A 27,691-nucleotide genomic window follows, 5' to 3' on the forward strand; every position below is an offset into this window, starting at 1 on the left:
CTTGACTGAATACACCCCCTACTATTACATTACTTGCATCACATTCAAGAGTGAATAATTGATCAATGTAGCTAATATTAAAATTGGTTTTGTAGCTACCTCTTGTTTCAATGTTTGAAATGCTTTCTCTATTGCCTCAATCCATTTGAACTTTGTTTTCAGCCCTCCTTTAATGGTATCTAGTATTGGTGCACAAATCCCACTGAAATTACTCACAAATTTCTATAAAATTATGCCAAGCCATGAAAAATTCTCACTTCAGTTCTTGTTCTAGGAGTAGGCCAATCCAAAATTTCCTCCACTTTTCTTGGGTCCATTTTTAGATTACCCTTGGAGACTACAAAGGCCAAATAAACTAGTTCTTTCTAAATGAATACACACTTTTCCAAATTGATGGTCAGTTGCTCTTCCTAGAGTCTCTTCATGACCAACCTTAAATGTTCTAGGTGCTCTTTTTTTTTATTTTTATTTTTTATATAGATGAGTATATCATCTAGATACACTATCACAAATCTTCTTGTGTAAGTCCTTAAAAACCTCATTCATTAATCTCATGAAAGTGCTTGGGGTATTTGTAAGCCCAAATGGCATTACAAACCATTCATACAACCCATCTATGGTTTTAAAAGTGGTCTTCCATTCATTTCCCTCCTTGTTTCTAATTTGGTGATAACCACTATTTAAATCTAGCTTAGTAAAGTACATAGCACCTCCTAAAAAATCCATCAAGTCTCCTATTCTTGGAATAGGGAATCTATACCTGATAGTGATCTAATTAATAGCCCTTGAATCTATACAAAGCCTCCATTTTCCTCCTTTCTTTGCTACTAAGACCATTGGGACAACACATGGACTAATTCTCTTCTTAATCAACCCTTGATCCAATAATTCTTGCACTAATTTGGAGTAAGCTTATAGGCTGCCTTGTTAGGCAAAGAAGCACCAGGTACAAAATCAATTTGATGGTTGATTGATCTTTTAGGTGGTAGTACTACTGGTGTACCATCTGAAATAATATCCTTGAAATCATCAAGAACTTGTTGCACTTCAAGAGGTATTGGCTACGACTTAGTATCTTCCTCCTTTGGCTTGACCATAATTGCACATCCTATAGTCTCCTCATCCTGTTAAGCTTGCAGTAAACCTTTAGCACTACTAAGTAACGCACTAGGTGTCTTAGAGGTTCCCCCTTCATTCTCTATTAAGGACTGAATTTTGAAAGTTCTTCCATCTTTCTTGAAAGAAATAGCATTTTCTTCTCCATCATACATCACCTTCCTATCAAATTGCCATGGTCTTCCGAATAGAAGATGGCATAAAACATTGTGAAATTTTCATTCACTAACATCCCTTGCATCTAACAAGTCATCATGTGGAAAAGCATTTGAGATACTATCATATACACCTTCAAAATCTGACAAAGATTGTTCAAAGTATATATCTCTTTCCACATCAAACTTTGCAGAAGTAACTTGACTAAATGAAAAAATGTTATAAGGGAAAATATGAGCATCCTTAGAAATACTTATATGTTTTTGAATTAAAATATGAACCAACAAAGCTGAAATCTTGTCAAGGTTCAAGAAGATTGCCTCACAAATCTTCTTCTAGCTATGATTATCATCCTAATGACATGAAGAACTTACAACAAAAAAATCATTAGTATAACAATATGGAACATCAAAATTATTACAACATTCATTTTCATAGCAAGAACTACCTCCATTGTTGTTCTATAATTCCTCAACTTCATATTCACTATAACAAGGTTTATTTTCAATTTCATATCCATCTTCGTCATACTAACTACTATCATCTAATTCATTAGCATTTGAATCCATCTCTTCGCAGTTGGAAGATAGATTATCACTATATATGGATTCATTATATTCATTACTACCTTGAATTTTAGCACACCCATTACTATCATTAGAAGATAAAACATGAACTCTATAATTATCACTTTCTATGTCCTTAATGAACCTTTCAACTAGCAAAAACTCTTGTAATCTTATAGGTACTGGTCAATTAACCAAATCAGGCACTGGAACATCAAGGAAAACACTAGGAAGGAAAGATTCCTAAGGTCTAGAATGAAAAGGCATCTTGTTAATTACTAATTTAACCTTTAGATAACATTGTTTGAAATTTAGACCTTAATTATTTCCTACTTCAGTTCTTATAATATTGACAAGCTTATTGTAGATCAATTTATTAAACATAACAATGTAGTTAACCACAATCTCCAAACTAATCTTAGATCTGAGATCTAACTCCATCTTAAAATAAAACTTCTACCTCTTTCTTTTAGTGCTGAAAATCACTGAATAGAGACAACTATTTTTAACACTTGGCATTCTATGAAAACAAAACTCCTAAAAATCTAAATATCTTAGTTGTCAATGCAAGACTTTGATATATTGATTTGACATGGGTGTATGCTAAAATCCTTCACACTATTGATAGAAATTTGTAGAGCCACCACCTCCTTGAAAGAAGATAAAGAAATCACTACTATGATTTACTTTTTAACACTTTTAATTCTTATAATAGTAGATTCCAAGCAACACTCCAAAACTTATCAAGAATATACACTTCTTTGTCAAAAAACCATCAAAAGCTCCAAATATGCACATACAACTTGAGAATCTTTCAAAAATATTAACAATGAAATCAACTATGAATGAACTAGTACATAGATTCATAGTCATCACTCACACATGTGAGAAACAAAATGTAAAATTTTGTCACTTGACAAATTTGAACCAAACCTTTACTTGTAGGAAAATGGAAATCATCAAACCACTCCTATAGATTTACAAACTAGAAAAAGAGAACACAACATTTTGTTAATTCTTGACTCTAATTTTACAATAGCACTTTGAAAACAAAATACAATTGAATTGATTGAAGGTGAACTCTCTTAATGATACAACTTATACTCAATCTTGATATCTACTATTGCAAATGGATAAACCATTACACAGATGCATGATTTTGAGTAAGAAACTAGAAACAACATCAGAAAACTTACTATTGCAACTTTTTCAATGCACTTCTTCTGCTGTATTCAATATTCTTTTTCCAAATTCTCAAGGTTTTTCTATCATTCAAACTCATTATAGTCCCTAGCAAAGTCACCATTTTTTTGGTTTCTTGAAACATTATGGTTTCAAATTAAACCAATTAGAACAAAATGCATCTAGGGGTACCTACTTCCCATCCTCAACATATCCTTTTAAACACTAGTCCAACTATAATGCTAGACTCTTCTTCTACTTTAAGTTCTTTTAAGCCTAGTTGTGTGGACCTATTAAATTCTTCATATGGTACTAGTGTTCCAAAATGCATAAAACTCAATCCAAAACAAAGAAAATTAGAACCCTTATATCTTTTGTACTTATGCAAATATCATAGACATGAAATAGCTAATAACATGATCTAAGAAATTGATAAGCTAAGTGAGGGCATCCTTTTAGCTCTTAAATAGAAAGGGAAATGGATGATTATAATTTTGGTTTCAACAAATCTCCAAATATGCAACAATAAGAACTAGTTGATACTATAGCTGATCAATGCCTTATCTATTTTGAAATTTCATGAATCACACACATACATCTATGATACTAGTGACATATTCCATACATCAAGATATTAGATATATCTTATCACTATGAATTACACATTAATGTTCATAAAGAATTCATTCTCTTGAATTATCCTTCTCAAATAACTAGCAACCCTATCAAATACATCAAGCATTTATTTGGCTCTTTGCTCCAATAACAAAACATATTAGACATACAACGTTAAGGGGATTAAAACATGGTTAAATTATTTTTCCTTAAAGCACATAACATTGTAGATTATAGAGATAGGAGATGATAATTAGAATGAAACTAAGAAGATTCTTGCTCATTGTATTCATTTATTTGAAACTATACATTCAAGATGTACTTAAACAATTCATAAAACCATTGAATAGATTGGAACTATCTATATTAGCTTAACCAATACTTTTCATACAAGAAAAATATGTTGAAGAATATTGTGGAATCACAGCTCTGGATCCAATAATGTGGTCTCACAGACAAGTTGGAACCAACCCTCATATCACAACAATGTGAAAATTTCTCTAGAGTTGGAACCCTTGCAATGGATGAGAAAGAGAGACATATAGGAAATAAAAATAATCCTAGATCTAATCTAGAAGTGACATGGGTCCACTTGAAACTTCATTCCTTACTATTGCGAAGCACCTCTCATCTTTCTCCAACCAAAATTTGATATGATTCTCATCACTATCTATTATAAACTTGGAAACATCTCTTTGTTAATGATGAAAACCATTGTTTTGCCAAAAATATCTCAAATACTAATAATGCCTTCATCAAACTAACTTCAAGGTGAAAAAATTTGCCCCTAACCACATTCATATTCCCTCTAATATTCACCTAGTTCACCATTTCATTAGAAATCAAATCTGAACTGCCCTAACTAAATGATGTTGAAAAATGGATACTTGAGATAAAACCTTGCATAACTTGAATATATGTCTTCCTATGTAGAAAAAGCTCCAAAAATGGAAAGTTTGTTCTCTCCTAGTTTTAATGATATATAATAGTCCTTTATTGGCACATTGAAGATTCCTAGAATCTCATTTAGAAAATCAAGCTCTTGATAAGGATCTCGAGTCTACATTTACTAGTAAGTATTTAATTTTATCCTAATGTCAAAAATTTAGATTAAATAATAAAGGTTATCTAAAACCCTCTACATGTGAAGAAAATAATAAATATTAATAATTTTACTTTTGAATTTTTCCACCACTTTCCATAATGGTCAAATTAGGTTTGACCATGCTATGACATTATCACATTCTAATTCATTTGTTTCCTACCTAGTCATCTAGCTTTGCCACCTAGGCACCATGTATCACACTACTACTAGTTCATACTATTTCAAAAACATCCTCTAGATGTGTCTTGCACCTAGTGTCACATGTCACTTCATGATTGTGTTGGTATGTCACATGACACTTCAGAACCTTGCCACATCATTGTGACATAGCGACATCATGACACATGGCACCTCCATCAATGTAATTACTCTATTGTCTCCCTTTTGACACATTCTGCGTCACCATTACTACAACACTAGGTCTACCATGTAGCATCTTGTTGCTATGTTGCTATGTCATCTCAGTACTACCACATTGCTAGCAACATAGTAACATTGTGATGCCTATCTAACCTTAGCATATCACTTTTATAGGAAGTGAACCACATATATAGGGTCCTTTTCCATGTGTCCACTTGTGGTTCATTTAGATTTCCACATTAGCATGCCATGTCAGCATTTTTGTTCAAAATTTTACTTTAGTTGGCAAATTGGCCTAGGCCCACCATATGAAACTTCACCTTTGAAACCCATTGTGTCTTTAAGACACTTAAAAGGTGAATTGTTGGTATTTTAAATATAAATGAAGACTTCTATGGCATTAACATGGGTCTAATATTTTAACATTCTCTTCTATTTTCTTCATGAGCTTTCCATCTGCAAAAGTACTCCTTTGTAACTCATCTTGCATTGAACAAGATCTTTCTCTCTACATGACTTCTATAGCCATTGGTAGCTTCGAAAATGGCTTCTTCAACTTATCATTGGTGCCCAAAATATTTCTCAAATCCATCTCTTCATTGCATCTTTACCTAGATTTAAAACATATAAGATGCCAATTGAGTTATTGGTAACTCCAAACTAATGGTAGGGAAAGAGAGCACTTGCAATAGTAAACACACCACTCTGCATATTATTTCAAACTTTGGCATCGATCTTCATCTAGAAAAGGTTGCCTCCTTTACCACAGACATCTTCAACAATGCACACTCCAAAAATACACTGCAATGTAACCCCAAAAAGTGGTCTTTGACATTATATTTCAACATTTGTGAGTGAATGCATGGAATAGGTGAGCCCAATTTAGCACATGACATTACTAAAAATTCAATGGCAATTGAAGTACATGGTTTTATCTTTAGGTTTTCAACTAAAATTGGTGTACACTCTTAGAGCCCTAACCCTTTATATGTTTGGTCACATGCCTTCACTTCAAATGAAAATTTGTTGTGTGTAGGAGATTCTCCATACTAAACCAGAGTTGAGGCTTGGATTCTTCCTTTCTCAATCTACGTCAGACATCTCCATAGGATTCTTAGGCCTTTTAGAAACTAGTAGCATCTACTTACTCATTCTTCACAAATGCATACAAGTCTTAGAGGTCTTAATGCATGACCAATCATAGAAACTTGAAGGATCTCCAAGTACAAACACAAGTGTTACACATCATGTGTTGGATCAAATATTCAAGAAACTCATAATCAGTCACTTCTTCATTCAGAGCTTTTAAAATTTTGGTTTGAATATGGAGAAATCATCACATTTCTTCTTATCCATAATTTTTTTATTGTGACTTCATAAGAGAAAATCGTAAGTAAATGAACCTCAATGAATATTTACATAAAATCCTCTTTGTACTCTCACCATCTTCCTTTAATATTCAATGCTTATACAATTTAATCTAAAAAAAAAATCACATATAGGTACTTAAAGAAATAATATCATTCATTTTTGACATATCCAAATCACATAATTCAAAACATAAATGATTTCAATGATAAAACCTACATGATCAACATGTGAATAACAAAAATCTTATGATGTAAGCTAGGTCATAAAGTTGCCCGACTGAAAAAAAATTGAACCTAATAACCTGAACTACACATTTTATCCACTGGGGCTGTTATATTGATTGGATTCAAAATTCATCATTGCTTGAATACTTTAAAACTCATTTTTAACTTTTCATACAAACTATTTATTGGCTTTAAAAATTGACCAAAGCACCTGACCAGGCCTTGACAAATGACATATTGACTCTTTGTTCAACACTCTTTTACCTTGTCAAATCTTGTCTCATGAGGACTTTGGGGTCAAAATATATTGACCATCAAACCTACCCTCTTAGAACTACCTGCAAGAAAACATATTAGAAAAGCATAAATCACATTCAATTTTGGCTTTGAAAATAGGACAAATTGATAAATGGGAGTTTGAAAACTAGGGTGTTAGTTAACTGTCATGAGGAAAGTATGTAGAAAGATTTATCAAGACATAAAAACTAGTAAACTTGAAAAATTTCTAGAGTAGAATGGACCAATATAATCCATTTGATCTCACTTATCATGGATTCAAAGATATGACATCCCAAACAAGGGTACTAATCAATCTACACTTCTTAAAACTAGTAACTTTGGAAATTACATATGGAATCATGTTTAAAAAGTAATCAAATTGAATTTTTATAAGCTCAAAATTGAAACATAACAAGTATCTAAGCTCTAGAATGAAATACAAAAGGAATTTTCTCATTTCAGTCAACTTGGTCAAAGTTATAACTGATCAAATAGGGCTTCCTAGAATTCTAAACAATTTACATCATCATGACAATAATAAACAACTGACTTTGAGGGATTCAAAACATAGTCAAAACATGTTGAAACAACTTGAAATTAGAAACATAGGGTCTTTGATATGGATAATAAACACTCCCAAAGTAGAAATTCATGAAACATTACCAAATGCAAAATATTCAAATGAAAATTAAGCTACATGTCGTTGTTTGATAATTTTTTGAATATTGCTCAATACAAAACTTCACAAAATGACTAAGAATGGAAATTTATCTTCATAAGACATGTGAATATACTAAATTCAAGGTGTTAGAAACATTAAGCACCTTTTAGGCCTCAAATGAAGAGTTGGGTACACATGCATAAAAAGTGCTTTAAAGGCTCCAAAGGTTTGAATGGTACTCAAATTGAGAAGGCAATTTCAAGTCTCAACATGAAGTATGCAACATAATTTATGGTCCCATTTGCATGAATGTTCTCCACCATATGGTAGGGTTGAGTATTGCAGCTATTATATGTGTTGTACAATTTTATTCTACTCATGTGCAAGGTTTGTGGTTTTGCCTTATATTAGATTGAGTTGTCTTGTTTATTCTGTTATTCACAGCCAAAAAATATTAAAAGAAAAGTTACCCTAAGTGAATTTTTGATAGTTTGAATATATATGTCAATGACTTATCTAGTATTGATTCATTCATGGTACCAATGGATTCAAAACTGAATAAAAAACATATTGGCACTAGTAGTGACTGCATAATTTAGTATATTTGGCTTATTTACAAATTCATGAAGCCTTTGTATATTTGGCGTATTTTACTATTTTTGCATTTTTTAGCACTTTAATTAGATAATAGCTCTCATAGATTCAAAATCTAGATAACAATGCTCAGTAAAATGGTTGCTTGTGTAAGGAGATATTTGATTCCCTATATGATTATAAATACATTTTTCTTCTTATTTTTATGATAGTTGTTACTAATTTTGCAAAAATGGTCATAAAGATTTATTTCACTATTGGATGATTCTATAAATTGGACATTATGTGTGTAACATAGCCATATACGAACTCACCAAAGAGATTGATGATATAGTTAGTCTAACAAAAGTTATTAATGATTGTTCAAGGTAGTTTTCATGACTAGAAAATAGTAAATTCATTGTTTTAGATAGTATACTTGCATCATATTGATTACTATTCATGTCAAAATTTTTGAAAATGGAATATAAGGATGGAATAATATCCAATATCATCACTTAATGTGAAAATTAAAATTTGCATGGAGTTAGTCAATGGATTACATGTTTGCATTGTGATAGTAAGGAAGGATAATCTTATTTGTTTGATTGTGATGCAGGAGCATCCAGAGGTATAAGGGCAATCCTGTGTCACCCAAAAAAAAATGTACTTAGACTTAGTTTTTGTTTCATGTCTTTACATTTTTGGATACCCATTTGGGTCAAATAAAGGTTCCAACTCTCACAGTTCCACTATCAGTGTGTTTGAAAATCCTGAAAAAATAGTAGCATGCAATTTGGCCATCATTTTGGTGACCTAGAAGGTGTGAATTGACCAAATGAATGTAATTTTGATTTAGAGCATTCCAAAAAAAGAATCAGGTCAAAAGGCCCCACGGTTTAAAAGTTATTGCAGTTTTTTGAGTTTTGGAGACCCCCTGAGAATGCTTTGAAGTCATGTTAGGGGCATTAAATGACCTCAAAAAGGGCCAAAAAATGGGGGACAAGTGAATCTTGTCCATAGGGCTATAGAGAACTTCAAGAGGTTTTCAAAAATGTAAACGGTTTGTCAATCAGAGCTACGGTTCAAAAGTTATGCCACCCGGAAGTTCGGTTACTGTTTTTGGATTCTTCTAGATTTGCATCGACTTCTAACGCAGCTTTCAAAACCTTCTATTTTGTCGGTGGATGCCTACTAGCACTTTCTAGAATGTAATCCTAGTCCTTAACCCTCTGAGGTCTATTTAAGGAGATTTCTGGCATTGTAAAAGGTAGTTCGGAGTGGAGTTTGAGAGGAGGTGCTAAAAGGAGAAATATTCTCCAGATTTATGCTATTGTAAGCCCTTAGGGCATGTTTTGAAGTTTATTTTCTCTACTGTTTGTAATAGCTTATTTTCTTAGTTAATATAATTTTCCCTTTCTGTTGGTTCCATTCTGTTCTTGGGTCGTGTTCCCATCAAGTGGTATCAGAGCGAGTTTTCCTGAGTGTGTAGACAAAGCGCCGACTGTGAGGTAGTTTGCACCAAGACTGTGTGGTTGTGGGTTCGAGTTAGAAGATGCCTCCATGAAGAGAGCGTGGTGGAAGGGCCAAAGCTATTGATCCTAAGGAGGTTAGAGCCCTCTAGAGGTAGGTACAAGCATTGCAAGAGGAGCTTCATAGAGGAGCAAATGTTGCCACAGGTGACAACAGTGAGGATGACAATGAAGAGGAAGTAATGGGACCAGAAGAGGAAGTTGATGAGGAAGCTCTAAATCTTGTAGAGGAAAGGCTTTTTAGGGCCATTAATAAATTTGGGAAAAGACCTACAATTGAAGTGGGTATATTTTCAAGAAATTTGAAACCAGATGAGTTGATCGATTGGATCAATGAACTGGAAGAATACTTTGAGTATGAGGATATAAGGGACCCAGATAGGGTTAAGTTTGCTAAGGCCAAACTGAAAGGCCATGCCAAAATCTAGTGGCAAGAGGTTCAACTGGAAAGACTTAGAAGAGGAAAGGAGAAGATCACAAGATGGGATCGCATGGTGGACAAATTGAAGAAGCAGTTCATTCCTGTGGACTATGAGCTTGATCTATTTAAGAAGATGCATGGGTTAAAGCAAGCAGGAAGATCAGTCCAAGAATATACAGAGGAGTTTTATCGACTCTTGATTAGAGTGAGGCATGCAGAAGAAAATAAGGAAAAGGTTGCTCGTTATATCAGTGGGTTGCGACCTAGCATCTAGGAGGAATTAAGTCTGGTAAGAATGACCAGTGTTGAAGAAGCATACCAGTTTTCCCTACGAGTTGAATAGAAGCTGAGTAAAAGGTTTGAAGGAAGACAAAGAGGGCATGATCAAGGAGGAAGGGGAAGCGGTAGATCATCTGGAGGCCGCAATGAAACCCAAAAGAAAAATGAAGATGTGGGTACTAGCAGAAACTAGAGGAATGAGGGTTTCAACCGCTCCCATGATCAAGACTTTGGAAATCAAAGAGGAAGAGGTAGAGGACGTGGACAAGGAAGAGGAGGCTTTCGTGGTACCTATTTCCATTACAATGAAGAAGGTCATCGTGCCTTTGAATTCCCTCAACAACAAGGAAGGACAGATAGGAGAGCTAAGGGCCAAGCTAGGGTTGCTCATGTGGATGAGGATGCACAATCATCACATTCAGAGGATACAAAAAGAGGAGAGACCTTGGTAAATGAAAGAGTCCTACTAAGTGGTGAGAATGAACCAGGACAACGGAGGAGTTTGTTCCATACCAGATGTAAGTGTGAGGATAAATGTTGTGATGTGATCATTGATGGTGGTAGCACTAATAACTTGGTATCAGAAGAGATGGTCTCTAAGCTGAAGCTCAAGAGGGAGAAACATCCCCAACCCTATCAGATTTCTTGGGTAAAAGATGATCATAAGGTCCTGGTAAGTGAACAATGTTTAGTAAAATTCAAAATTGGGAGTTACCATGATGAAGTTCTCTGTGATGTTATTTTGATGGATGTTTGCCATCTATTGTTGGGTAGACCATGGCAGTTTGATAGACATGCAGTGCATGATGGACATGCAGACACATACTCTCTGACAAAGGATGGAGTTCGCCAAAAATTGAAGCCCATGAAAAAGGAAGGTGAAAAGGTATGTAGCAGTGCTAGGATTTGTCTTGTTGATGGAAGGAAGTTTTTAGATGGCATGAAACATCAGCATATGTGCTATGCTTTGATTCCTAGGAAAGATAAAGAAGGTAGTAGTGAAATACCATTTGAAGTTTCAAATTTACTAGGGGAATTTGGAGATATTATCTCTGATAATGTTCCAAATGGATTGCCACCAGTAAGGCAAATCAGTCATCAGATAGATCTAATTCCAGGAGCTAGTTTTCCTAACAAGGCTACTCACAGGATGACTCCTACTGAAATAGAGGAGCTAAATAGACAGGTTCAGGAGTTGTTGAGGAAGGGCTTGATTCAAGAGAGCCTGAGTCCATGTGTAGTGCCTGCAGTACTCACACCAAAGAAGGATGGAGAGTGGAGGATGTGTACAGATTCCCGAGCTATAAATAGGATAGCTATCAAGTACCAGTTTCCTTTACCAAGGATGGACGATCTTATGGACTGCTTGAGTGGAGCTCAGTACTTCACAAAGATAGATCTGAAGAGTGGCTATCATCAGATATGGATTCGAGAAGGAGATGAGTGGAAAATAGCCTTCAAGACCAAGGAGGGTCTTTATGAGTGGTTAGTCATGCCCTTTGGATTGACGAACGCCCCAAGCACCTTCATGTGGCTCATGAATGAGGTACTTAAGAAGTTCTTGGGAAAATTTGTTATTGTCTATTTGGATGATATTTTAATTTTCAGCAAGACTTTGGAAGAAAATTTACTGCATATTCGTAGTGTCCTTGAAAGGCTAAGGGAAGAGAAATTGTTAATTAATCTAAAGAAGTGTGTCTTTGCAAAAAGGGAGTTAGTCTATTTGGGATTTTTTATATCACCCGAAGGTCTCAAAATGGATCCAGAGAAGGTAAAAGCCATCTTGGAATGGCCCAATCCAAGGTCTGCTACTGAGGTAAGATCATTTCATGGTCTGGTTAGTTTTTACAGGAAGTTTATTAAAAATTTCAGTGGCATATGTGCACCCCTAATTGATACAATAAGAGGGGATAGAAAAGAGTTCAAATGGACTGCAACAGCTGCGAGAAGTTTTGAATTGCTGAAGAAGAAGGTGACTGAACAGCCTGTGTTGGCACTTCCAGATTTTAGAAAAGTGTTCCAAGTGGATTGTGATGCTAGTGGTAGCGCTATTGGGGCTGTATTAAGCCAAGAAGGTAAGCCTATTGCATATTTTAGTGAAAAATTGATTGATGCAAAGAAGAAGTATTCTGTTTATGATCAAGAGTTCTTTGCAATAGTTCAGGCCTTAAAGAAATGGAGGCACTATTTATTACCAAAGGAATTTGTTTTGTATACTGATCATCAGGCACTGTAGTACCTAAATAGCCAAGGTAAATTGAATCAGAGGCATATGAAGTTGGTAGAATTCTTGCAGAGTTATACATTTGTGTTGAAGCATAGAAGTGGAAAATCTAACAGGGTTGCAGATGCACTAAGTAGGAGACAGTCACTGCTTACAGCAATGCAAGTTGAAGTAGTTGGGTTTGATGAACTCAAGAATTTGTACCCCGAGGATCCTGATTTTGTTGAAGCATGGAAAGTTTGTAAAGAGCCCGTTGCTGTAGATAGAACCAAGTGGTTAGATTATTTGATTCGGGACGGCATGTTGTTCAAAGGTAGTCAATTGTGCATTCCAAGGAGTTCCATGAGGGAAAATTTGATTAAGGAGAAACACAGTGGAGGGATGGCAGGACATTTTGGTTGAGATAAGACCATTGCAATTCTTAGAGAACATTATTTTTGGCCTCAAATTTCACAAGATGTGAAGAAGTTCGTACAAAGTTGCCAGGTTTGTCAAGTTGCCAAGGGGTTTAGTCACAATACTGGTCTATATCAGCCATTGCCTGTTCCATCAAGGCCATGGGAGGACATAAGTATGGATTTTGTTCTTGGATTGCCAAGGACACAAAGGGGTAATGACTTAGTATTCGTGGTGGTTGATAGGTTCTCCAAAATGGCACATTTCATTCCATGCCACAAAACTCATGATGCTGTCCATATTGCAGACTTGTTTTTCAAAGAGTTGGTAAGACTACATGGTCTTCCAAGGAGTATAGTTTCTGACAGAGACACTAAATTTGTGGGGTATTTCTGGAGGACATTGTGGAAAAAGTTGAGAACAGACTTGAAATTCAGTTCCATGCATCACCAGTAGATTGATGGCCAAACAGAAGTAGTAAATAGAAGTTTGGGCAATTTTCTGAGATGTTTAGTTGGAGATAAGCCCAAAGGATGGGATTTGATTCTACCACAGGCAGAGTTTTCTTATAATAACTCTGTAAATAGGAGTACTGGAAAATCACCATTTCAAATTGTATATGGGAATAGCCCAAGGATTGCACCAGAGCTGAGGAAGATAGAACAAGGGGAGAGGACAAGTGCTAAAGCTGAGGAATTTGCTGAACATATCAAGCGTCTACATGAGGAGGTTCAGGCACACATAACCAAGATGAATCAAGAGTATAAAGCTAGGACTGATCAAAGGAAAAGACATAAGGAATTCCAAGTAGGAGATTTAGTCATGGTACACTTACGAAAAGAAAGATTTCCAATTGGTACTTACAACAAGCTGAAAATGAAGAAATTTGGCCCCTGCAAAATTTTGAAGAAACACGACTCAGGAAATGCATATGAAGTAGAGCTGCCAGATGGTATTTAGATTTCTCCCATTTTCAACATTGCAGATTTAACAGAGTATCATGATGATGGTGCAGATGAGGAGTTGGTGTTAGAGCCATGTCCGATTCTTGCTTCTAAGGAGGAGATAGAAGACATTCTAGATCATCGTGTGGGTAGGAGTACCAGAAACATGCAGTATGAAGAGTATTTGGTCAAATGGAAAGGACGGCCAATCGAGGACTCAACTTGGATTTCAGCAGCTGAGGTTTCCCATTTGGGATTTCCTCTACCATCCATAAAGTGATAGGGTCACTTTTCAATCTACCCTGGGTGTCTGATGCAAGAGCATCCAGAGGTATAAGGGCAATCCTGTGTCACCCAAAAAAAATGTACTTAGACTTAGTTTCTATTTCATGTCTTTACATTTTTGGATACCCATTTGGGTCAAATAAAGGTTCCAACTCTCACAGTTCCACTATCAGTGCGTTTGAAAATCCCAAAAAAATAGGAGCATGCGATTTGGCCATCATTTTGGTGACCTAGAAGGTGTGAATTGACCAGATGAATGTAATTGTGATTTAGAGCATTCCAGAAAAAGAATCAGGTCAAAAGGCCCCACAGTTTGAAAGTTATTGCAGTTTTTCAGGTTTTGGAGACCCCCTAAGAATGCTTCAAAGTTAGGTTAGGGGCATTAAATGACCTTGAAAAGGGCCAAAAAATGGGGGATGAGTGAAGCTTGTCCATAGGGCTATAGAGCACTTCGAGAGCTTTCTAAAAATGTAAACGGTTCGTCAATCGAAGCTACGGTTCAAAAGTTATGCCTCCCAAAAGTTTGGTTACCATTTCTGGATTCTTCTAGATTTGCATCGACTTCTAATGCAGCTTTCGAAACCTTCTATTTTGTCAGTGGATGCCTACTAGCACTTTCTAGAATGTACTCCTAGTCCTTAACCCTCCGGGGTCTATTTAAGGAGATTTTTGGCATTGTAAAAGGCAGTTTGGAGTGGAGTTTGAGAGGAGGTGCTAAAAGGAGAAATATTCTCCAGATTTATGCTATTGTAAGCCCTGAGGGCATGTTTTGAATTTTATTTTCTCTACTGTTTGTAATAGCTTATTTTCTCAGTTAATATAATTTTCCCTTTCCATTGGTTCCATTCTGTTCTTGGGTCGTGTTCCCATCAGATTGGTTCTTTGGTACTTGTGATTAGAATAGTGAATTGATGTTGCAATTATAGCCATGGATCTAATATGTTAAGATATGGACTATGAGATCTAATTAGCCTTCTTGAGATCAAGGTATGTATGGTTGATTTGTTGGGAATCTGATTGAAAAGATCATTGAAAAAGTTTGATTGCAAAGAGGAAGAATGTTGTTAAAAGAATTTTTTCAATCATTATTTTATCATTGATGTCAAACCTACTACTTGCTAGATTGATAATTGCTTATAAGATCCAAGTACTAGCACTTAGTTAATTGATGAAGAGAATTTAATCAATAAAATGTAACAAGAATACCTAAGGGAAAGTTTGAGTTATGGTTTTGTAATGAAGTGCAAGTATTAGTTAAGACACTGGTAAAATGATGTATTAAAAATATACTTGAAAATATAGAGGTTGGCCACACTTAGAAACTTTAGAAGTTTAAGTTGTAACAAGGTTGACTGTAAAGCTTAACTAAGTTCATTAGTGAGTTCTAAGCAAGCTAGTTCAAGCTGAGAAATTTTTAGTTAGTGTCGAGAAAATGAAAAATCTAGTATCTTCCAAGTGATATAAAAGGAACCAAGCATGTTCAAATGCTAAGCAAAGTAATAGGTGCTGAGCATTAGAAAAACTTAGTGGATATTGAGTGAATCCATAGTAGGTGTCGAGCATCAATAAAACATAATTGATGCTGAGTAATACAGTATTTGCTGAGCACTAGAATTTCAATAGTGTCAAGGTGCTACATTATTAGAAAATTAAAGATTTTCCAAATCTGAGTGAACAAGTTTGTTACCTTGAATTCTATGAACTAGTTGGAGGATAAGGATGATGAGCTATGCAACAAAATTCTATGTAGATTGTTCTTGAGTGAATTCAAGAGGATTCTTCATGATGTTTCTAGAAGGAACAAAATGTGGGTTAGATTCCATGAATCTTACGTAACCCATTCAAATAGAAATCAAAGGAGGGAAGAATCAAGAAAAAAGGGAAATTCTAGACTTATATTTAAGGAGTCATAGACCAAGAGGCAAGAGCTACTGGTGTGCCAAATTGTGAAGTGGTTGAAGGGTGTCAAGGAGAAGACCTTAGAAGGAGAAGGAAGAATAGAGCATAGAGACTCTACTTTGATAAGTGGTTAGAAAGAGAGGGTTGCACTAGCATATAAGGCATGAAGACTTAAGGAGACAAAGCTTGAAAGGACGAAAAGTTGTCAAAGCTGAAGTAACTGAAATCTAGGCAAATTGTAAAGAGCTAAATAGTGATCTAAAATTTAGAAGATGAGTTGTGAATTGTAATCAAGTCAAAACCCCTTATTGTTACTCTCTAGTAAGTGTATCAGTTATGGTAAAATTTGATGGACTTAGGTTGGTTTAACAACCATTTGTAAATCTTTTAATAGGGTGGCATTCCAAGTGAATGTTCTAAAGCCCTCTAACTAGGTCCACTTGTAACAAGGTGGTTAAATCCTTTAACTAGGTCACATTTAACAGTGTGTTTTAGCCTTTAACAAGGTAGGCCTTTCAGAGGGCATCACTTTAGAAGAGTGAGAATTGAGTAGCATGTTACTGGTGGTTTTTCCCAAATTGAGTTATCATGTAAATCACTGTGTCATGTGTTGATCATTTCATGTGTTATGCTTTCATGCTGATTTATAGTAACTTGTTGAATAGGAAAGTTTAAGCTTGGATGAATAAATAGTTTGATGGACACATATTACTTGAAGAAAAAGGTTGAACTGGACATTTGGACCTTGAATTGGACATTTGGACATGTGATTAGTAGTCAAGGGCTTTGGGAAGATGTCAAGTAATGTTTCTTGGCTGTTTTTCAAATAAAGTATGGATGATTTGTGAAAGACAGGGTCATTTATGATGGTTTATAGCACTATTTTCATAGTAATAGTTAAAATTTATTATGACAACCATATATATCTTTTGTGACTAGTTATTTATACCAAATATATTGTAAGGTAATTGTAGTTGGTCCACTATTGATTTATTAGTCTTGTGAACAAAATATAGTGCTTGGTTGAGGGATCTGGATATGTTGTGATCAAATTAAATCATTGTGGGTTTGAATGAGATAATGGCAGTTGAAAGTTAGATAATTATGTTGTGACCCAAAAGCATGAAGTTGATATCTATGAATAAGATGTCATTTTTTATATAGTATATAATCATTAGCAATTGTTAAAGGAACTTGGTCATTGTTCAAATTTTTTTTAATAAGATTCCTACTTTGGGCTAATAGGACTATTTAAGGTAATTGGAAAGATAATTCAAAGGTATGGTGCACTCCTCCAAAATCAAGAAGGTAATGTTACTATTAATCATGACATAGACTATAATAATCCTTATAAATATTTATGGAAATATGGTAATTGGATATCAAGGCTTGTCAAGCCTAAATTTAATTAGTATGACTTATTGGATTAAACTATTTTTTTAAAATTAGTATTATGAATGGTTGGATGAATCAACTAATTTATTAAATGATTAAAAGGCCTTGAATTGGGTAGTGATGTAAAGGATTAAAACCCTATTAAAGAAGTTGATGACAATTATATTGCTTTGGTAAAGATGCCTCTAATGTTAAAGATGTTTAAGAAAGTAATTATTTGATTAAGTAAAGACCTTAATACACTTGCTTGATTTAAGGATTGAAGGCAAGGGTATGTGCAGGATCATGGTGTGCCAAAAAGTGGCAATCTAAAAAATCTATAGTTCTGAAATATCTCAAACCATTTCAAAATCTGTTCCAACTTTTTTCCCACCCACCCTGATACTAAATGAAAAAAATTAATATCTTTATAAGGTCTACTATATTTTTTGATACTAAACCTATATGGTCAACTTAAAAAAAATCCTTAAAATGTGCTTTTGACTTATTTTTATGTGATTTTTACTTCAAACATGTAGCTGATGGCTTTTTTTTCACCAAAATTTGATGTGATGAAAAGGGTTTCTTAAGAATTCTTATCTTTCCATAAATGTAAGGTTTGTCAAATTATGAGTTTAGTAAGTAATTATTACTTATTTTCTAATGGAGTTACGTATAAAGTGTTGACTAACACACTACTTGAAAAATAACTATAAGTTTCAAATGGTACAAAATTTTTTAAATCCAAAAGATGCATAACATTCTATGTTTCTTCTACTATAAGGGAAAAAAATGAAAAATTAAATATTGCAAAGTTTTGAATTAGTTAAGGTGGTTAGACATGAGATTTTTTTTATTCTAAAATTTTTTAAGTCAAAAATTAATTAATTATTATTTATTTAGAATAAAAATACCCAAAAATATGTCACATCTAAGCATGAGTCTACTACTTATATCTAGAATATTATTAAAAAATATTATCATTTGATTTTGATTAAGGTGGTCAGACATACGTCTACTTATTTTTGTTCTAAATTTTTTATTATATTGCATTAAAAATTAAAATTTTAACCAATCAAATTTTATTCTTTTGAGATAAGTGCTAGTAGTTTAGAAACTAGATTCCATTTGCTAGAGATTCTTTTCTCTCAACTTTTTGATATAAAGTTAATAACAAGTAGAAAATTGCATGTCAAGTTGACATAACCCTGATTTCTAATTTTTTATTGTCACTTAAGAGCACAATTTTGTTGACTATGATCCTGCACATACCTACAAGTTATATGATGTTGTACATCACATAGATTGCAAAGATAGCTAGAAATAGGAGCTTGAAAAAAAAAATTTAGGCACCCAATCTAGTCATATGAGATTGAGGATAGCAATAGGAATTGGAACTCAATGTCTATAGTACCTCATATCAAGGAAGTCTGGATTATGAAGAGAAGTTATGTATTCCTCATAAGTTAAATACCTTAATTATCTATTCGAAAAACCTAGTACTGGCTTTCCATGATTCAAGTTGTCCCTCAAGTTTTTTTAGACAACTAAGAAATTGAATGAATTTTTTCAAAAAACTAAATAATTCTAAATCAAAGAGATAAAAGATTATATCATTGAATGCATCATTTGACACTTACCCTTACATCATATCCTCAAAAGCTCTATTCCTTTTGATCTTCTCCTTCTACCAATGACAAACACTAAACCAAATGATGCATCATCCTCTATCAAAGACATCAACAACTTACACACATGTAAGAATAGAAAAGTTGTAATAAATTTGTTCACATATTCTACACAACCTTTTAAAAGTGTGTTCATGTAGTCTCAATTTTGACACAACCCTTATAATATTTTAGTTGTTAAAAAAAAAAATAATTCACTTAGATTTAAGAGGCTAGATTATGGAAATTGAAATAAGTATGGAATATATAGAAAGAATAATCATGAAAAATCAATATAGAAAAGGTGTCTTGTAGTAGTAGATGATTTGTGGAGGGCTAGTAGCAAAGGTTTTGTATTGGCCAAACTTGGTGTGACAACTATGAAGGATAGTCCACACAAAATTGTGGTTAACACAAGATCTAAGGAATTTTGTAGAAATTTGGCTATTCAAATGTTTGAGATGAAATATTTGTTAGAGGAAGAGTGTTGGAGTTTCATGTCTTTCTATGTATTCAGGGGAAGAAAAGAGAAAACAAAGAAGTTGGAAGAGGTGGAATGTGAGATTGTAAAGGAATGTAGGGATTTGTTAGTGGATATAAAAAAAATAGTAGCATCTCTAGCTTACACCAGAATCCCTTTGGACTCCAAGCTCTATCATCTTAAAGGGATCTCTTACTCTTACTACCAATATTATTTTGATCACATTCATCCAATTTTGAGTTTAAGTTATGAATCTTTTCCTTCACTTCTTAAAGTATGTTTTTATTACCTTTTTTTCTTTCTTTAGGATGAGGACATTGATGTAAATTTTTTATATATCTATGCATATAAGAAGGATTTATTCTAGTAGTAGAGGAGTAGTGTGAAAAAATTAATAGTTCCATATTTGAAGCTGATCCTAGTTTCCCTTGTCTATTACCAACTATTCAAATTGAAATCCCAACTTCCTAGGAATGTAATGATCAAGAGAAGCTTGGTATAAGATATCATTGCAAAATGTGTTGGAGAATAGTTGCATCAATAGATAACATTGTCACTCTTCTTCTAGGAGAAGGTGAGCCATATTTTAAGTTGAAAAATAGAAGTCATGGAATTTTTTTATTGATTTTCATGAATTTGAATGTACATTTATATTTGTGGAGCCTCTACAATGGATTACAACATGTAATTTTTAAAATTGGTAGACTACTATTTAAAGAGATGCCTTACCACATGTTTAGTGAACTCTTTTTGATGTTGTAGCTTAAACAAATATGTATGGCTTTTCCATCTCATTTTCTATTTCATTTTTATTTTTGATCAATTGAAGAGAGTGCAATTGAAGGGAAGCTCTATTGGATTGGATGTTAGACACATTTGGGTTATTTCAACTTGTCTGGCATACAATAAAACTATGGAATGTTGGTGATCCCAACCTCTTAGCTGTAAAAAATCATGTTGATGCTAGTAAAATTTGATTCCATATTATTTAGTTTTCATGTGTCAATTTTTGTGACTGTACAATACGCAATTTTCTTATAAAAATTAATAGCATGCGTGAAAGAATTATTATTTTTGTCTATATCTTTAGACATAGCTTAGGGCCATTTATAAATGCAAGGAGGCCACTATAAAGTTGAAAAACAAGGAAGCAGGTATGATACATATCTCTCACACAGTTTTCTTTGTTGATGAAAATGCATTGCATCAATAAATAATACATTCATTTATGCATATTAGTTTGCAAAATTGAAGTGCAAGGGTTTATTTCTATCTTATACCACTCTTTCCAATGATGTTTTCAATATAACTTCCTACCCTTGGAGTAGTGTTCATTGGAGTTATGGTTTTTTTTTGGTTGCAATTGTTGGAATTTCTATTTTGGCATTTCATGGCATATTATGAGAATTGTTTGATGGGATCATTGAGGTGGTTATTTTAGTAGCCATATTTGTTTCTCCCTTGTCTATAATTGTGACTAAAAGATATGATTCATTCTTTCACTATTATATATGAGAATGCTTGAATGGTTAATAGCTTCTAATAGTGAAAATAAATTTGAATTCGAGAAATAATTAACCTGAATGAAAATGCTTATTATAATTAAATAGTCAACTTTGATTATTTAGTACTTTTAGCATGTTAATGGATATTGTTTAATTTCAAATCATTTTATCTTTGTGTGATATTCAAGAAAATAAAAAATCTTTCAGTGATTTAAATTTTTATGTTTATATTTTCATAGTTATAACCAACAAAATGTTCCCTAATGTTTAGATTGTCTACATGTGCTCCTTTTTATATCATAGAAATTGGTAGTCTAGACAAGAAGTATGGAGTTTATGCCCTTCTTCCTTTCACTTAATATGTTTCTACAAAATTTTAGATGGCTTTTTTTATGGCATTTTAGGTAGAGATATATTTGTGGTGGTAAGTTTCTTCTATTTTCAAAACATTTAAAAATTTCATAGTTTCAAATGGATCTTTAAGCTTTTAGATTTATTTATAATATTTTTAAATGTTTTAAATTCCAACCTATTTATCACTTGAAGAATAAATCATTCAAATTCTATGATCATAATATAGAATATTTATAAAATCATACAATTTTAAAAAATATTCTTCCCCTTGTTCTTTCATATAAATAAACTTATAAAATATTTTGTTGTTTATGTAACTTCCAAATGAATTGGTGGCATTGCTTGGTGCAACACGAATTCTAATTTATTTCACGCTTGCTAAATTTATTATTTCATCTATTTATGATTAATGATAAGGATTTGTATTCATATATGATCAATGCCTATTGTAAGTAAAGGGTGGGAAAACATTCTAGTTTCCACTATCATAGCACTAGCATTATTCCTTAATGCTTTGTCATTTACATATACTTAGTCTTTGCTCCTCCTAGGGACAAGGCATGTACAATTTTCCCTTCAATTATTGCAAGGGCATCACTATAGTTGAATTCTATGTATTTCTCATATGTCAAAATTTATTTTGTGCCACTTTCAGCTTAAAGTAGGGAGGATGGTTATAGCTATTGTAACAATGTTCACAATAATGGGTATGTGCATGATCATGGTCAACCAAACTATGCACTTAAGTGGCAACAAAAAATTAGAAAATTAGGGTTATGTGAACTTGATGTACAATTGTCAACTTGTTATGAATTTTCTATCAAAAAGTTGAGAGAAAAAAAACTCTAGGAAATTGAATTTAGTTTGTAAACTGTTGCTTATTTTTGCGCCCCACCAAATTTGAATTTTAAATACGAACCTCACCCAATGGCTAGTTCCCAGGTTTAATGTTATTTGAATGTCTGAGAAATACCAAAAGATTAGTGATTAAACCTTAGTGTATTTTACTATTTCCTTCCACTGGCCGCACCTTTCATGATCGTCAAATCTTAGAGGATCAACGGTCGATGCATCCCCACATTATCAAGATGTCAGATGTTTAAATAATGCAAGAATCTTCCTTTTTGATGCATGGACATGTGAAATCACACGAGGTCTTCGTTAGGTTTCAATGGCAAAATACGACACTGGAGGGTGCTATGGTGCTATTGGGAAATTGGTTCTTCTCGCCGTTAAGGACATAGCACCTCAGTGATGCGTGGCAAGTGGGTCAATTTCTACCTTGTGGGCTATGGGATGAATAGGTGGTGGCTGAGATAGAAAATCAGTTGGTGCCTGCTTCCTCACATTTTGAACTTTGTTAGACCTTCTGACAATGCAAGAAAGAAGGTTGTTGACATGCATCTAGGTGATGCCACAACAGATGGTTGTAGAGATCCAAAAAGTACGAGTTACGAACACCATTGGATCTCCCTAGATCAAGGGCTAGAGCTTCCCCACATTATCAAGATGCAAGGAAATTAAATAATGCAGGGAAGCAGCTTGGCGACACCTGTCTTAGTTGACATCATGGGCCCACTTTCTCAAGATGTATCGACAGCTTGTCTTTCGTAGAAGTTGTTAGATGAGTCAAAGTATGAAAAATTCATCTCATTGGCCCATCTAGCTTACTAGATATATAGTTCTATAGATCTCTGAGCACCATCCGATGCAAGCTGATCTATGGTTCCTTGCTTCCCCACATTTTCCAAATGCATGATAGATAAATCATGTGGGAAAGTGGGTGGAGGGCATGTGTCCCAGATGACATCATTTGCCCACTCCCCTTATAGGATGATATTGGATAAGTCCTCACCGTCTGATGTGATCTGATCCACGATTAAGGCTTTCCCACAAAATCAAGGTGCAGGCAAGATAAATATTGTGAGAATATGCCTTGTTGCTGCGTGTCCCTATGGTGCCTATCTCTTAGGGATCGCTAGGTATGGTATGATTTCTTAGTCAAATGCCAGGTGTGTTGCGGTGTTTCATGGGCCCTAAAGGACAAAGCACAGGAAATGGTGAGTCTTCGCGATCGTCAGATTAAGGAAGATCCATAGTGGGTGCTATCTCGCTATTTTAAATTTCTTGAAGGATACCCATAGCAACATAGTGCCTAGGTGATGCATGTCCTTGTGAGCCTAAACAAGATTGACTATTAAAGGGCTGGTAGTTATGTTGTAAGCCGTCGTGGTCAGGGTTTAAGAGGTTGGCCTGGTTAGTAAAGAGAGAGATGGTCAAATCAGAGAGACTTTATAGGGTGGCAAAAAGATAAAAGGCTGTTGGACCACATGGCTCATTCTGGTGCCAGGGTTCAGTTGACTTGTTGACTCCACTGATTCAGGTGCTTAGAAATGAAGAAAGTCAGGTTATCTTGCAAATTTAATCTCTGTAATCAACCCCAACCACCTAGAAGTGAATGTGAGGCAAGAAAGAACACTCCACCCCCTCTGATCCAATATATCTACCTAATCAAAGCATATCTATGGTGTCGGTTTTGTCCTCTCAAGGAACTTTTTTTGCAACAAAGATCAAATTTTCTTCAGATCCCCATGATTGTTCCTGACAGAGCCTTGATGGCAGTGGTTGCAGGATAGTTTTGGAGGGAAAACCTCAGTTATGCCTGAACTATAAAGGCAATTTTTTGTAAATTTTGTAAAGGTTGATCCTTCTCTGACTTTTCTCTACTGTTGCTCTACAATTTTAGTGTAAAAATTCCCTATGCCTCTGAACTGTATGATCCTCTACTTTATCTCCTTCAACCATTGGTATGAAAGTGCAAGAACTCTTTGCCTTTGCCATTGTTTTATGAAAGTCTGTAATCTGCATGACTATATCTCTTCTGGCTTGTGAATGATATATAAGTGAATCTTCTCTTTCCTTGTGTCATTTATCTTGGTCTTCTGATCTGCATGTGGTTATTTGATTAAAGCAAGTCTGAATGTGTATATCCTTAGTTTCATTCTAGTTCAACAATGCATATATGGGCAGAGATTGGTCTAAACACTCTATTTTGGTGCATCACCTCTTTAGATTAGATTAGGTAGATTTTCTTTTCATGCATTCCTTCTCCCTTTTCCTCTCCAAGAGTAGTTAGGTGCATCCTGATAGTAAGAGGAAGCCGACCTTCTCTATAGACTCAACCTCACAGTTCAAGTCCTATAGCTTGGAGGTTGTCCTCATGCATAGGCTTTGGACAAGGGTGCAAACCTAAGTGACAACATAAACTACTAGGCCTTAGCTAAAAAACATAAAAAATGATTGGTCAAAATTTTGAATTTTAATGCAATAGTACAAAAATTTTAGGACAAAAATAAGAAGTAGACATATGTCTAACCACCTTAATCAAAACCAAATGATAATATTTTTTAATAAGATTCTACATATAAGAAGTAGACTCATGCCCAAATGTGACACATATTTTTGGGTATTTTTATTCTAAATAAATAATTAATTATGAATTTTCTACTATAGTATTTTTCGAATAAAAAACTCTCTTGTCTGACCACCTTAACTAATTCAAAACTTTTCAAAATTAAATTTTCCTTTTTTTTTCCCTTATATGAGAAGCATAGAATGTGATGTATCTTTTGGATTTCAAAAGTGTTGCACCATTTAAAAGTTATATTTGTTTTCAATGAGTGTGTCAAACAACACTTTATATGTAACTCCATTAGAAAATAAGTAATAATTACTTACTGAATTCATAATTTGATAGACATTACATTTATGGAAAGTTAAGAACATTCTTATGAAACCCTTTTCATTTGATCAAATTTGGGTGAAAAAGTCATCAAATACATGTTTAAAATAAAAACCACACAAAACCAAGTCAAAAACATGTTTTTGGGACATTTGTTTTTAAGTTGACCTTGTAGGGTTGGTTTCCAAAGATATATTAGGCCTTACAAAGCTATTAAGTTTTGGTTTGGTATCAAGATGGGTGGGAAAAATGATGGAATACATTTTGAAATACTTTAAAACATTTCAGAACTACATATTTTTTAGATTGCCACTTTTTGGCACACAATGATCCTACACTTACCCTAATGGAAATGGTGTCTACTTTTGGTCTTCATGAGCATAAGACTTGAAAGTTCTTGGTGGGGTATTGTGGGAATCAGTAAAACCATTGCACTCTATGGTTCTCTACTTCTTGCTATGGTATGTAAACTAACTATTTTACCTTTCTCTACTTGTTTTGCATACTATATGTGTTTAAGCCTCACTTATATATTTTTGTGCTCATGCCATTCCAATTATCATTCTTTAGCTTGTTCATAAGTTCTTCATGAATGACCTACAATTTCCTAAGAAAAGACTTCTTAATTGTTGTTTACTATCACATTCATAATCCATTGATTTCCTATAGTTTAAAAAGAGATTCTTTTCCTTCATATATTTCTAATTTGAATATTTTTGTTCTTATAGATTCCTAATGTTATAGGTTCCTTTTTGGAATTGTGTACCAAAAGAAATGTAGATAAGGCACTATGCACTATACCAATATAATAATAGTTATTCACATATTAGTGAGCTTTCTAATAGTAATATTGATTTTTTATTTATTTATAGTCTTACTATATTATGATAAGCTAGTATACACTGGATATATCTACTATGTAGGTTGCCTCTATGTAATTTTTAACTTGACATTTAGAGTCTTATCCATGTTTTCTTCAAAGATTAACTTTTTTATTGTAGTAGAAGTCAAGATTGTAAATATTTATTGGAATTATGGAAAAACATATTAAGATTGAACAAGATTCTAGACTATTTAGATTACAAAGGAAACTATGAGCCAAGGAATCAACATGATCATAAAATTAAATGAAGACTTGAACCATTAAACCATAAGTTGTGGGTCTTTATAGTGAATGATTTGAGTTGCTATGTCATTAGGGCTCATGCTGAAAAAAAATAAAATTTATTTTGCAAAGAAGCTAGAGTATATTGGAGCAAGAAACTATTACACAAACTCTTTATGCTTTTCTTCTTTGCGTGGATCGCACATGGAGATGGATTTTTGAGCTTAATATTGTAGTTTTGAACATGTTTTATATTTAGTTCAAAAGAAATTGTTGGCACACCATTTGTAGGTGAGTTTATATTTTTACCACAATTATCTTCAACTATGTCTCTATAAGATCTTCAATTATATGTCTAATATGGTTTTGGGAATACAAGGTGGGATTGAAACATGGGTTTTGTTTTTTCTTAAATTTCTCTATTTTTGTATCAAAATTAGTGCTTTCTTGAGCACATACACATGTAGATTGTTCATGTACTTTTTTGTGGGCTTATTTTGGTGTCTTGTACTCTCTTGTTGCTTGGCCTAATTGTAGACATTTATTTCCCTTGATATTGAACATTATTTAGCAAATATATTTAATATTTATCATATTCCTTACAACATACATTGTTTAATTTAAATTTGATTAGGAGTATATTATGGAAAATTTAAATTTCCACCTGAGTATCCATATAAGCCTCCATGCATCAAGTATCTCTCTTATTGTCTCCTATGAAATGTGACATCCTTATACATGAAATCTAGTTATTGACAAATTTAATTTAATAGTAGTTGATTGCTTTTTTAAATTTTAAATTTTTTTGAATTCACAATAATTTGCAATAAATTGATGCATTAATTACAATGTTTTTGTTCACCTCCCTTTTAGTGTGATTACACTAGTGGATGCTTTGGAACTTAAAAGAGGATATGCATGTCTATGAGTGATTGTAAGTTTTTATAATGGTTTTCTACATGATCTAATTTGTTACAAACATGTTTTATTCTTATGCTTTCTATAATGTTACTAATTTATTTGGAAATTTGATTATTGTCTTTACTTGTGTATTGTCTAGTTTATCTAGAAACATGGAATCCCAAGTGGTCTCTCTAAAGGAATATATTAACTTTGATTCAATATTATTAAACAATTAAATATTTATCAAGATGATTCTATCCTCATTGAAGTATCATTTTACTTCCTCTTAATAGAGAAAGTCTAGAAGTGATCTGCATATTGATTTGGAGGACAGTGAAAGATCCCTTGCCAAATTTAGCCTCAAAATTAGAG

This window comes from Cupressus sempervirens, chromosome 7, assembly GCF_028749045.1.
Source record: "Cupressus sempervirens isolate cs-2001-9-10 chromosome 7, ASM2874904v1, whole genome shotgun sequence".
Classification (NCBI taxonomy): domain Eukaryota; kingdom Viridiplantae; phylum Streptophyta; class Pinopsida; order Cupressales; family Cupressaceae; genus Cupressus; species Cupressus sempervirens.